This window comes from Ursus maritimus, unplaced genomic scaffold (genome assembly GCF_017311325.1).
Source record: "Ursus maritimus isolate PB19 unplaced genomic scaffold, ASM1731132v1 scaffold_34, whole genome shotgun sequence".
Classification (NCBI taxonomy): domain Eukaryota; kingdom Metazoa; phylum Chordata; class Mammalia; order Carnivora; family Ursidae; genus Ursus; species Ursus maritimus.
In genome coordinates this window covers 20951367-20966005 of record NW_024426008.1, presented here as the reverse complement: position 1 = coordinate 20966005, position 14639 = coordinate 20951367, and the positions used below count along the sequence as shown (strand labels likewise).

General features: G+C 46.0%; 1 pseudogene; it reads right to left on the bottom strand.

Moving 5' to 3' along the window:
- Nucleotides 1–6093: 6093 nt before the first annotated feature.
- Nucleotides 6094–14355, bottom strand: LOC103663330 (annotated as a pseudogene).
- Nucleotides 14356–14639: the final 284 nt, after the last annotated feature.

Here is a 14639-nt window from a genome sequence, read left to right as displayed (position 1 = left end):
AGGCTCTTACCACCCGCTGCTGAACTTCAGTCCGTCGAACTCACCTCACACGCAGACTGGAAGATTCCTTCCTCCTAGTGAGGTTTCACAGGGGGCTAACCATTTTCTGAGAGGATTCTGAAGTCCTCCACACCTAACCTTGCCCAGACCATAAGGCATGCCAGGTGGTTTAAGTCTGAAGCTCAGTCGTAGACATGGCAGGAAGTGTCCCCAGGAGGCTCTGTGGTGCCTGAGATAATCCAAGAAGCAAGGAGACAGCGGGCAGTAGGGACGAAGGCACATCTTCATGGCTGTTGAATCTAAACCTCAAGGTAGGACGAACTGGGGGCTCTGGCATATCCTGCTGATTACGCCCGAGTCACTCTTCCCTTCTTTGAAGATGAAATTGAAGTTTTATCCAAGGTGACAACATACTCTGCTTCAAGGCTGTGCACTCCCCTCTTACACTGAGTGTGCGTCTGTGACTGAGCGCCAGCCTACGCGATGCTTGTTTCCTGGAACTGGATAGGATGGCAGAGGTTCTAAGAACATCTTTGTGCCATGAAGTGAACTTAAAGGTTAAAGATAGGCACAAAGTGGGGGCACCTGGGTGGCGCAGTCGTTAAGCGTCTGCCTTCGGCTCAAGGCGTGATCCTGGTGTTCTGGGATCGAGCCCCACATCAGGCTCCTCCGCTGGGAGCCTGCTTCTTCCTCTCCCACTCGCCCTGCTTGTATTCCCTCTCTCGCTGGCTCTCTCTCTCTCTAATAAATAAAATCTTTTAAAAAAAATAAAAGATGGGCACAAAGTAAGGACGGCGGCCTAAAAGTTAAGAAAGAGCCCTATCCCCAGTGATGGGGAGTGGTTCTACCAACCCTTGATTGGCTACTTCCAGACTTTTATCACCAGAGGGGGATTAAAAAAAATAAATAAAAGAAAATTAAAAAATATATATATGTACTACCTCTTCTTTTCAATTTTCTGTTAATACAGAAATCTTTTTGGTTCTAGCTGATGAAGTCCGCCGGTTGTTAGGTTTGGAGCAACTTTTCCTGGGGTCCCAGGCCTGCTCCGCCAGGCTTATCTCTGTGTCCTTGAACAATTCATTCAAACTCTTTGTGCCAGCTTAATTTCAAGTAAGAAATGGATAATTAGAGTACTCATCTCATAGCAATTAAGAGGATAAAGCAAGATAATACCATGAAGCTCTTAGAAGAGTCCTTGGAACACAGTCTTCGCTAAATATTACATAACCTGTGAAAGAATGACCTGTCCCTATGTTGACCGGGTTTGAGTTTCTTCTATGCGTAGGTACTTCTAAATGTTCGCTTCACTCCTCTTGCGTTCCAGACAAGGCAGGACCTCCCTGCTGGCAGCTTTACTTCCCCCGCTCATGTAGCAAGGTGAGGGGCGTATATTTGTATCCATATTTTCTCCCTGACTGCTGACCCCAGAGAATGGTCTCATTTTAATAAAAATAATACACCAAGTACTTAATACACCAAGCTCAAGGTCAACACCAACTCTGACAAGCCCCCATTTTCTTCATTTGGATTTTAAGTTGTCCTGTGAACTTCCTATCAGTCACTTGCGCTCAGCGTGAAAATACAGCCATCTCCGCAACACAGGGCGGGAGGGGGCGACTATTCCAAAGCTTTGCAGACACATGTCGCCATTCGGCAAAGACACCGAAGAGGCCCCGTTCAATCCAAGGGCAGAAAACATCAAGCGGAAACCAGTCCAGATGCCCCTCTCACGCTTCCCGTGGACACAAAAATAGGAATGCTTGAAATTGAAAGTGACGGGGGAAAAATGAGGCACCATTTGTGGGAGACACAAAAAAAAGACGAAGCCCATGAATGCTATTTGTTCCCACTCCATTATTCAGCATCTGCTGTTGACCCTTTGTCATTCGCATCCTTTTGTGTGGGGCCACCTCAGCGTTTTCCGTTTTCTGACAGATGATGAGCTCCAAACCCACTCTGAATAGGCCATTGGCTGACCGTTTGTTTCTGCAGCAAGGGTGATTGCACGCTGCCTTCTTCTGCCTCGGCGACGCGGAGGCTTCGAGAGAATGGCCAGCCCTCGGGGGCAGCCCCATCACCTCCCTAGCCAGGTGCACAGGAGGTGGTCAGAAGGTGCTGGCTCAGAGGTTTCCTGAGCCTGCCTCTGTGCGCAAGGCAGAAGCAGGATGAAAAGGAACGAAGGAGAGGAAACAAACCCGTGGAAAACAAGGACCGCGTTTACCGTCCTGCCCGAGCGCCCTGGAGATCACGGCCGCAGCAGCCTGGCTAAGCGGGTGTGCCGGGCACAGGCAGTCGGAACGCAGGATTCAGCCAGGCCTGAGCCAAGGGCTCGGTTCTACAGTCTGAAGGGCCTGGCGGCTTAAGCAGGGGGCAGAACATCCAATGGATCCATCTCCCTCCTAAGCCTGCAAAACCCCAGGAAACCACTTTGTGCTCAGGGAGGTTGGTGCCTTGAAAAATGGAGCTGCCCAAGTCCAACTGATAGGCAGAGGTCAATGGAAGCCATGATTTACTAGATGGTGAGTAAGGGGAAAACTCAAAACGGCAATTCTGTTTTCCTGCCAGATTCCATGGGCTCTTCTGAGGCTCACCCTTGCTGTCTTCCTGATGCTTTTGATAATTATTTAATTGGTCTCCAATCTAAGTAGACGCTGTTTGAACTGCCTTTTGGGGTTATAGAAAGTTACTGATTACACAGCTCTCAGATGAATAAATACACATCGCTTTTTTCCTTTTCTCGGATCATAGCGAAGCGGTACTTTGGATTTATTGATGGCCACAAAATAGAGAGATCAGGCAATTTCCTGTATAATTTTCAATATGCAAACGCTTTTTTTGGAAATAGGTATCTAATGACAAAGGAGACAATTTGTAAACAACACCTGCGTTAAGGAATGGCTGAGGGTAGGAGAAAAGGGGAAAGAACACTGCTTTTTCACGTTTCCAGTAGTGTATAAGAAAAATCATGTAAGTCTCTTAGATCTAAAATTAATGATACAGTCCATGTAAACACTCTTTCTTTATCTTGGATTTGGTGCTTCGGTAATACTTAGGGGATTCCGAGGACAATTTTGACCTGGACCCTTTAAGGCTTGATGAAAGAATATAACACATTCCCTTTCTAAAAGCAGACCTCTGTTGCTATCAAATGAGAAATTTTGAAAACGCAATACAAAAGCAAAGTACAAGGCTGTTTTGGTTTTCTATTACAAGCCAGTTCAGCAATGGTCCCATGGATAGCCACGTATAATCCCAAAGCAGCAATATATAAATGCCATGAAAAATAGGACTTCGAATCCACTCTTCTGGAGCCCAGAAGAGCCTGGCAAAGACCAACCACCGCCAAAGGCTGGATCCCATCCTCTGTTGGACGCTGGTGCGGTCTTTAGGGAGACTTCTATTTTATGTTGCAGGGTCCTCACTCAGCTATCTTTCTATCAGAGTCATAACCTAGGTCCTTCTGGCAATCCCAGCATTTTAGCAAGATAAAGGTGATCATCTCAGCATCAAACATTTTGAATCAAAAGCCCAAATGGGAGTTGCGGATTTCACCCCTGATCAAGAAAGGCCTTCTGGTGTCCCCTCTGAGGTTTCCCCATGCGGACGTAGCAGAGCAAGTTTAGCTTGCTAGGAGCCCTCTCTTACCAGTATCCACCATCTCACGGGTGACCCTGAGATTAGAGAGTTTTATTTGTTTTAAGAGATTATCGTGAACCACCAGGCTCTGGCAGGCAGTTGAATTTGCACCCTGATTTGGTTCAGCCCCCTTTAAGTCTCTCCTTTTACTAGAATATTCAACAAAGGAAGGCACTAAAGCCCAAGGTCACTTATCTGGTAATGCTACTGTAGGAAGCCTCCTACAATGGCGCCCAATGGTTCCTACCTCTTGCTGTCCATTCCTTGTATCATCTATGCCTTTTGTGTGGCAGTTCGATCTAGGGACTTCCTTCTAAGAAACAGAAAACGGGAAAAATGATAGGATCTCACTTCCCAGAACATTTATACAAGACGGACGTCTTCCTTGCACTCTCTCTCTTGCTGGCCTACTCTCATCCTACTGACTCCTTGGCTTATTCACTTAGATGAACCACGCTGCCATGTTGAAGAGTTCAATGGAGCGAGCAGCTGAGGGTGGCATCATGACCCACAACAAGCAAGCAACTGAGGTCCTCAGTCCAACAGCTTATAAGAAACTTAATCCTGCCAACAACCACTGAATGAATTTGGAAATAGGTCCTGCTGCCCTCAACTAAGCTTTGAGGACCCAACCCAAACCTTGCTTATAACCTCCTATAAGATCCTGGGCGAACGCCTTGATTGCAGCTGTGGAGAAACCCAGGAGCAGAAGAGCCAGCTACGCCACACCCAGGCTGCTGACCCACAGAACCTACCAGATAATAGAAGTTGTTGTTCTAAGTCGCTAAGTTTGTAGCGCTTGGTTATGCCATTAAAAATGTTCTGGTACCACGTCTAGTGGGTATTCCCCACACCAACAAGCAATTCTCTGAGGGAGGCTTCCCCACACAGCACCAAGGAATTATCCAGAACTCAATTCTGACACTACTGACCCAGAGACACCATCAGATTCCACAGAGAAGGGCTCAGTCCTGCAACAGCGCCCAACCCTCAACGTCCACTTCACAGGCCAAAGTTGTTAACTGTGCTTCTAACTAACCTACTTTCAATTGGAGGTTCCAATGATCTCCCTCTCCAACCAATCCCAAGTCCACGAAGTTACCTGTATTTCTAACCATCAGAGGTTCCCATGACCCCCTCCTCAGGTTTAAGTAGTTTGCTAGAATGGCTCGCTGAACTCAGAAATGGTTTTACTTACTGAAATCAAATGTTTGTTAGAAAAAGATAGAACTCAAGAACTGCCAGGTAGAAAAGATGCAGAGAGCAAGGTGGATGGGGAAGAATTCAGAGCTTCCCTGCCCTGTTTGCCCTCTCTTGGCACCTCTGTGTGTTCACGAACATGGAAAATAATCAAAACTCTGTTCTTTGGGGGTTTTGACAGAGGCTTGATTACACAGGCATGACTAATTCCCCGGCCATTGGCAACTGACACAACCTCGAGCCCCTCACACCCCCTGCCCCCCGGGTTACAGGGAGGACTACAAGATCCAACCGTCTCATCACATGGCTGGGACTCCCAGAAACCAGTCTCCATTCTCAGGTGGGCTCCCAAAATCGAACCCTTTCACCTAACAGAAACACATTTTTCTTATGACTCAGGAAATTCCAAGGGGTTTCTAGAGCTCTATGCCAGAAACAGAGATGAAGACCAAATATTTATTTCTCGCCGTAATAGTATCCCAGCAGCTATAGATAACTAACACAATAGCAGAGTGAGGAGTAGAACCTCGACCTCCTTCCTTCCATTTGCCCTTCCATGCGGTGCGGCATTGGCAGCCCTGAGCCCCTTTGATCAGCCAGCAGACTTCCGTGCTATCGAGCTCAGAATAAAAAGAGTTGTCCTCCTTTTTTGGCTAGACGAGAAACTTCACAGGCGTTAAAATAGCTGCAATTGATCAAAAATTAAACGGAGCAAGATAGAATATAAAAAGGAACACAAGTCACTAGAGTGTTATGCTCGCAATTATCTCTGTATTTAGGGAGGGAAGTTTGGTTCTTTAAAGTTACTTTCGGAGGAAGTTTGTCCACATTGGAGCCAACGGGGGGAAAAAAAAATTCCTGTCTCCCTGACCCCACTGTCCCTAGCAGAGGTCTCTCCAGCCCAGGAGAGAGCTATAGGTGGGAAAGGGCCATGTGGAGCCACCCAGCTGATCAGCTGACATGGCCAGATCCCGTGTCCATGGGACATGAACTGGAAGGGTGGGGCCTGCTCCCCACATCAGGACCACCCTCTGGTCTCCAGCCCCCATCATCCATCATGACTCCCTTTCATGGCCTTGGCTTGGGGCCAGCCCTCTGTCCCACCATCTTCTGAGACTGGGAACAATTCCCTCCCTTCATTTATATTGCTTCTGTGAAGTATAACTTCATCACGTTTCTCCAGAGTCTTCTTTTTCTAGGTTATATAAATTTAGCTCTCCAGCCTCCTTCACAGCTTGCCCTCCAATCCTCTTGCTAGTTGATTAATTTTTCTTCATTTCTTACGCATATGCCCAGGTATACACCCTTCTGCAGGGAAGAGGGCCCTGGGAAACAAGACCAGAGACATCACGAAAAAGCGGAAATTCACCATGCGAAGGGGGGAAATAGGAAGCTTCTTTAGTCTGATAGTAAATGCATGGAAACTTGTTTGGGGAAAGCCCATGAAAAGAAGGTCGTTGGGAAAAGGTTAAGGTCTTTGGAAATTGTATTCAGGTTCCTCCTCAAGCTAGATTTCTCATTAAGATCAGCCTGTAAGGGTTTTCACCATGTGCCAGAGGGCCAGGGCTAAGCGATTTCTCTTCCTCTTGCACTCCTTACTCTCCTCGCACACTCTGATGTCTCCTTGAGTCTGAGTCTCTCTCCCTGCACCCATGTGTATCTCCACCAACTCAAACAAGCTCCAAGGCAGGACAAGGGTGCTAATGCTAACACCTGCCCCTGGGTAATTCCTTGCCTACTTGCAAAGTCCTTCAGGGGACATATACCCTCCTTATCCCACCTGTGAGTTTCCTAGCCCCCAGGTACATTTGGGTGGTACACCTTGATTTTTTTGTTTAAGATTTTATTAAAGAGAGCATGTTTGCACACTCGGGGGGGGGGTTGTAGAGGGGAGGACAAGCAGATTCTGCACTGAGCACAGAGCCCGATGCAGGGCTCAATCTTATGACCCAAGACCTTGACCTGAAACCAAGAGTCGGACACTGAACTGACTGAGCCACCCAGGCACCCACAACTTTGGTTGTTTTAATTGCATCATGGAAATTACTTGAGACGCAATCCAACCATGCCTTGGTTTTGTTTTTCTAGAAACCCTCTTGGAACCCAAGTTCTTTTCCTGTTATGATGTAAAAAGTTTTGTTTCATTTCCCTCCCTTTTTCCTCGCTCCTTAATCAGTTTTAAGGAGTTGGAAATGAAAATACTTGTCATCTGAGACTTAAGTGTGGTCACTTCTGGTATCAGAGGCTGAGAATGACCATCTTTCTAGACTTTCCCCTTACAGTATCAAGGCATTCAGTGCTTCATACAAAGGTGTGATTTGTCACAGGATGAAATCTAGGGCACAGTACTGCTTGTATTTATTTATTTATTTATTTAACAGTTTCATGGTTACACATTTACTTCAGAATCCAACAAGTTCCAGGGTTTTACTTTGTGCTGTCCAAGCGCGGTTACACCAGAACAGTCACCCGATGAAGCTACCCTACGGGAGGTGGAATAACGGGAACTTCCACCACGATTTCATATGCATCTTTTAGCTCTTATGCTGTTACTTGTGTTTTGTGGCTTTCCTACTTAAAGAAGGTGGTGTTTATCCTCACAGGAGCCAAAATGTATTATAAGAAATGCCCAACTGCATTATTCTACACCTATCATGGCTTAGCCTCATGAATAGGTTCTCTGGGTCTGCCTAATTTGAGTTTGAGGTCACAGTGTTTGCAGCTGTCCTCAGCTGGGCTGTCAGATAACCGGGAGGGATGGAGGCAGGTGTGGTTAAAGAGATCAGGGTTGGCATGCATCGTGCACGGCCCAGGTTGAAGCAGGGGGGGACGAGGGGTACATCAAGGTTGTTATGGACTGAACTATCCCCCTAAAATTCCTATGTTGAAGTTGTAATCTCCAATAATTTTCAGTGTCACTGTATTTGGAGATAAGGCCTTTTTAAGGAGGTAATTAAGTTAAAATGAGGTCTTTAGGTTGGGACCTACTCCAATACAGACTAGCATCCTTCTAAGAGGAGATCGGCACATACAACGAGAACTACCAGGGAGGCACAAGCACAAAGTGCTCACGTCTCACGACGTGAAGACACATTGAGAAAGTGGCCATCTGTGTGCCAAGAAGAGAGATCGCAGGAGAAACCACACCTGTCAGCACCTTGATCTTGGACTTCGAGCTGCCAGGACTACGGAAAACAAGTTTTTGTTGTTTACATCAGTCTGTGCTGTTTTATCAGGACAACTGTGCCAGACTAATATAACGTCAAGGTAAGGACAAAGATAAAGTGAACACACCAACGTGGGGGGAACTGGATGAGACAGGACAGGAATCCCGTCATTGGAGGGTAATCAGATGCAGCCAGGAAGACAGACCTGCCCTAAGGCAGAGGGTAAATTCCTCAGACCATTTCCTCCAACTCTTCAGCTTATAGAGCTGGCTCTTCGGAGAGAGACCCAGAGACCATGACCAGTAAAACTGACCAAGTCTAATGTAGGCTTTGCCCATCTCACGTACAACAAAATGGATCCTGTCTTTGCTCTGTGAGCAGGAGAAGGGGACTTACAAGAAGGAAGTGCTTAGGGAAGCAGAGATGGCAGAGGAAAAACCAGGTCTCCTTCGGCATTAGGATAAACCTGCACAGATCAGAAAGGGGATGCACTGGGGCTACGGGTTCCGCACGTGGCATCTGAGGTAGGCAGAGCAAGGCACCCCCTCCAAAGAGGTCCACGCCCCAATCTCCCACGCTTGTGACTCAGGTACCTCGCGTGGCAGAGACTTTACACATGTGATTAAAGGGATGGACCTCGAAATGGTGAGATTCTCCTCGATTATTGGGGCAGGCCCAATGGAACCATGAAGATCCTTAGAAGAGAAAGGCCGTAGGGGCACAGAAGAAGATGTGTCTATGCTACCGAAGGTTGGAGCCATGCACTTTGAACATGGAGGCAGGGGGTCGTAAGCTGGGGAATGAAGGCAGCTTCTCGCAGCTGGGAAGGACAAGCAAAGAGCTTTTTCTCCAGAGTCTCTAAAAGGAGCCAGCTCTGCCTATACCTTACTTTAGCTGGGTGAGATGGATTTTGGAAACCTGACTTCCAGAACTTTAGGGAAGTGCCATGTGGTCCTAGGAGTCTATAAATTCTAACACTGGTCCCAACTCTGAAGGCTGCTCCTGGCCCAAGGGTCCCAGTGTCGAGCAACAGCTACACTTTCCGCTACACCTGTCCTGCCAGCCTGGACAACTTCAAAGCATACAGCGAGAAGATTTGGCTTGGGCCTGAACTGAAATCACTCTTCAGGAAAATCCCAACACCTTGCTATGGGCTTTGGATGCTATGGGCTCCAACCTCACGAGTGCGTCAAGGACTATTAGTCCCATTTCCCAGATGAAAAAGGGACACACTGGAGAGACAGAAGAGAGACCACTATGTCCAAGGTCATAGAAACCAAGGCCCATCTACTTCCCAAGCCGCACAAAGACAAATGCGTGCAGGGTCAGGATTCTCTTTGGTGGGTCTTCTGATGTGGACCCATTGTCTGCTGGACAAAGCACAGTAGGACTCCCACGACAGACACAGTCATTTTGCAGGATTTGCTCTGGATTGTTCAGATGTGCACAGCAGTTTGGTTTAATGAGCTTTGGAGTCAGAGACGCCTCATTGATACCAGCTGTAGCTCTGAGATCTTGAGCAGTACAGCACAGTGGCTACTGAAATAAAATCACATGAAACCGTCAACTCCGCACTCCCGTCCCTGGGAATATAGTCCTCGGAAGTTAAAGGGCCCATCACTTGAAACACTTACAAGGATGATTCCTGTCTATTGTTTATAGTGAAGTGGAAAAGTGAGAAAAGTGGATGCCTATCATAGGGGACTGGCTGAATAAATGGAAAATATCCAAACCATGGAATATTATGCAGCAGTTAAAGCCAGAAGCTAGATCTACAAGAGACTAAGTTGGGAGGAATTCTAGGAGGTTTCGTATAGTGAGAAAGACAAATTACATTTAAGTGTATATGACAAAAATCCCATTTTTTTTAGTCAGTGACAAAACCCCCATGCTTGAGATTATATAAAGAAATTAAAGTATTAAGTGATACCAGACAAAATTCGATATCCATTCTTAATTTTTAGAAATTGCAATCGCAATAAAATAGTGTTAGATAAGTAACCCTGTAACAGGATAAAATCCTCCTATCATAATCCCAAACCTAGCATTCTGCTTAATGGGAAGCACTAGAAACATTACCATTTAAAGTCAGAAATAGAATTTGATGTTGTGCTGGAAGTAATGGCCAACAAAACTAGGTAACCGAAAGTTATTATCCTAATTCTAAAAATTGGAAAGGAACATGAAAATTATTTGCAGATGGTAGGACTGTATACTGGGCAAATGAAAAACAACTGAAAAGCTACCATAACCAATAAGAGATTCATAAACCCTTCGGAGATATAAAATAGATACACTAGCTTTCACATACATACACACACACACACACACTCTCTCTATATATACATATATATAATTTATTTTTATGTATAGATGCATATATACATATGTGTATTTATACATTTATACAAATATACATATATATTTATATGTATATATATGCATATATACACACAACCACATGGATAAGGCTACATGAATATAGCAACCAAATCACGAATTAAAATAATACTACGTAGGGGTCACAGAACAGAAACGTCACAATACTCCTCAAGACTAAAAAAAAGACTTTAAAAATGAAAATGTACACTGTGACTGAGGTGAATTTTCCATACCCTCATTTGCAAGTTTAATATACCCCCAAACCTACAAGTTTAATTTAAAAAACGATCAACTAGATAATGGGATTCCAAACCTCATATGGCAACAGAAGATGGAATAACGAGGAAAACTCTGAAAAAGAAGAATTTGGGAGGAAAGGCGGGCATGGTGGGGGGAGTTAGTCACACTGGACGTTAAAACAGTGAATCACGGAACACTACGTCAAAAACTAATGATGTACTGTACGGTCACTAACACAATAAATATAAATAAAAACACTTAAACTTTCAGTTATTTAAACAGTATGGTAATATAGGTATAGACAGACGGATAGAATGGAATAGAAAGTCCAAAAAAAGACCTAGACAGGCCTTTCTGTAGAAACCGGAATAGATGACAAAGAAGGCATCTCAGTCATGAAATGATTCCATGAAAGGATACGAGGATTGGATAACTACCTAGAAATATGTGAAGCCTGGATGCACCCTTCGACCTCCACCATGGGATTGTTTCCAAATGGATAGAAGATTTCAATGCAAATGATGAGGTCACCATCTAGACAGACACAGGAGAGAACTAGAACACCGGAGCAGTAACGATCTAATGAGAACTCAAGTTCAGAAATGATAAGACACTGGTAAACTGGACTCTTAAAATAGCAATTTCTCCATGAGAAAAACATCATACCTAAGGTCAAAAGACAAAGAAATCAGGAAAAAGTACTTGCAACTCTTATCACAAAAAGCCAACTCCCTCGTATATAAAAGGACGCCTAATAGAAAAAAATGGACCAAGGGTAGGCATAGATAATTCACTAGAAAGGAAATACAAGGATCTTCCAAACACGAAAAGATGCTCAACTTCATCTTGGGATAAGAAAGTCAAATTACCCAGGCCTGGCAATTTTCGTCTATCAGTGTGGCAAAAAATCTGAAACTTTGATAAAAACTGATGGCAAGGTCTTGGGGAAACAGACACCTTGCATTCTGCTGGGGAGAGAACAATCTGGCACAGCCCCTGGAAGGCAGGTGGGCCGAATCAACCGGAACAACCACCTTTCCTTACCTCTGATTCAGCAATCCCCCCCCCCAGACACGCGAGCGCTCGGAGATAAGCAATGGGACACGGGAGGGTCTGTTTATTTCCACCTTGTGTGCAAGAGCAAAACATTGAGAAATCGTCTAATCGAGACCTGGTTAATTATGGAATTCATTTTTAGAAATAAAATGGAAACAATGCAGCTCTTTAAAAAGAATTAGAGTCTCATACTATAATTTGTAAAGATGTACAAAATAGAGTTAAGTGTGTGTGGCGGGGGAAGCAAGGCATAAGATAGCGTGCCTATGTGGCCTTGAGTGTAAAGAGAAATAGATCCATACACGTATAAAAACCCTCCAGAAGAAGTCATAGATTAGTAACAGTGCTGCTGCCTAATAGTTTTTGCTTTTTTAGGGGAATAGATTACCTATTCAAAAATTAGATATTTCAGGGGCGCTTGGGTGGCGCAGTCGTTAAGCGTCTGCCTTCGGCTCAGGGCGTGATCCCGGCATTCTGGGATCGAGCCCCACATCAGGCTCCTCCGCTAGGAGCCTGCTTCTTCCTCTCCCACTCCCCCTGCTTGTGTTCCCTCTCTCGCTGGCTCTCTCTCTCTCTCTCTCTCTCTCTGTCAAATAAATAAATAAAATCTTAAAAATAGATATTTCAAATTTTTTTCCATGGTTTTTTTGTCATCAGCATACATTATTTACAAAAAAAAAAAAAGTTTTTTATTTTGAGGGCAAAAAAACAAGCTTTGAAATTAGAGGGTCTTTAAATTCTGATTCCACCTCTCCGTAGCTGTGTGACTTTGGGCAAGATACTTAACCCTTGACACCTGACTTCTAAAACGCATATACAATGTGCTGGGGTAATGATCTTAAAAGGCCCAGAGTAAACCCTCAATAAATAAATAATTATTCCCTCCCGGGGTTGCTCTGGAGACAAGGGCAGGAAATAAACAGCTAAAGCTACCAGAGCTGGTTCTCGATGAATATTCATGTCCTGCCCTGGGCTTCCAGCTCCCGCATGGCCCACCTCATCACCGGCCTCACTGCCGCCAAGTGTTTCCCACGTCTCAGCGAAGTTCCAGAATCATCTTTCGGGACAATGTGCCATCATAAAGACAAGAAAAGCGAAAAGCTGGAAATAGGGATCAGTTATGTGCTTTAGAGGTCACTGGCCCTTCTCACAGGGAACCTAATAATGGTCAAGGCCTGGGTCGGGTCCTGAGCTCCTTGGCGAGAAAAGGAATTATAAACGCAGCTGAGGAAACTCAGCGATCTAATCCTGACGTACTCGGAACAGTTCTGCTTAGGAACTCTGCATTGCTGACCTGCTAAAACGTAGAAGATAGGCAAAAATCAACCTATGCTCGTCACCCTCCCTTCGCTCCCCTCAACCCCGCCTCAGTGTTAGCATCTGAGCTGAACAACCTTCGATTCCATCTAAGGACAAATCATAGGTCAGTAGGAGACTGGTCACTCACTCACTATTTATTAAGTACCTGGTAAGTCCAGAGCATGCTGTTTGTCTCCGCACACGGCACAAAGTGAACAAAAGTAACGGCTTTGCTGGGAAAACTGACCTGAGTAATACCAAGTAAAACCAATCCTTTACAGCAGGAAAATTAAGTGTCCTTTATTCCGGTCGCATTTAAGATTTTTCTAGGACCAGAGATTTTATCAATTATTAATATGAGAGAGGAGGAAAGGTCAGCCCATTTTGGGGAGGGAGCTTCCAGATTTTTGAAACACCAGTTATAGGTCAATAATGCATGTTGATTTTTCATCACTTTTGCGGGAGAACAATGGCCTTTAAAAAAAATTTTTTTTAATAACCCAAGAACAGATCACTGTGAGTACACATCCCTTCCACCTAGACAGGGCTCCGAGGTGGCTGGGTCCAGCACAGTCGCCTCTGTGCTACTTCAGCCACAGGTCCAGCGTCCCGGCCTGGGGATGGAGCCTCAGGGTCAGTTCGATGTCACCTTCAGCTTTCAGGGCAGGGAAAGGGGTGATGTTGGCCAGGCCCTAGACTCCAGGGAAGCCGTATTTCTGGTCCTCCAGGCTGGTCTTGGCATTGCTCATGGCCTTCCCGCTGTTCTTGGAGAGCAGGGAGGCACCCTCTTGCATGGGTGCCTGCAAGTACTGAGCCCATGTATTTTTCTGGCATCTTCAGCAGCCCAAGCACCATAGGACCCAGGTGGGTCACAGATAGGCCACCCACGGGCACATCCCTCATAGGCAAGCTCAGCAAGGAGCTCATTCCATCAGGGGCTTTCTGGGGCAGAAGGAGAAGGGGTTCTTGAAATAGGACAGCCACATGCAGATCATGGGAACTCCAAGGTCCCGGAAATATTCCTCTATCTCCCCTTCGCCATCAAAGTGGCCCACTGCCCGTCTCCCAGCAAGCTGGCCTGGTCATCCTGGTCTCCCCGCACGACGTCTACGGCCTGCAGCCTCAGCTCCTTTGCTGCCCTAGGCCTGGAGTCCCACATCACCATGGCAACCCTGAACATCCCATCTTCCAGGAACACCCGGGCCACTGAGCCTCCCTGAGCACCTGTGGCTCCAAACACCACACCAGTTTTTTGTCCACCATGCGAATTAAAGGGAGAAGGACAGTCCCCAAGGCCTGAAGGCTGTGGGACACATGGAGTCAGCGATGGGGACCTGGGATGACTGAGCACGCACCACATGGACCTGATGGGCAGCTGGCAGGGGGACATCAGGGCTCTATGACCTTCAGTCTGCTCCACTCCACCCCACCCCCTCGGGTGTGACATCCCATCCCCCACCTGGCCCTGGAACTCGGCCCCCACCCCCCTCACCAGTCCCCCTGCTGGTGGTACCTCCCAACCCCAGGCAGGAAACCCGATTTTTAATCATTCTCATCTGTTCAAAACGGAGCCCTTCTGAGAGTGTTTACCATGCGATACCTCAGAGGCAGAGTTTAATTTACATTTGAAACTATAAATCTCTTCCGAATAACACT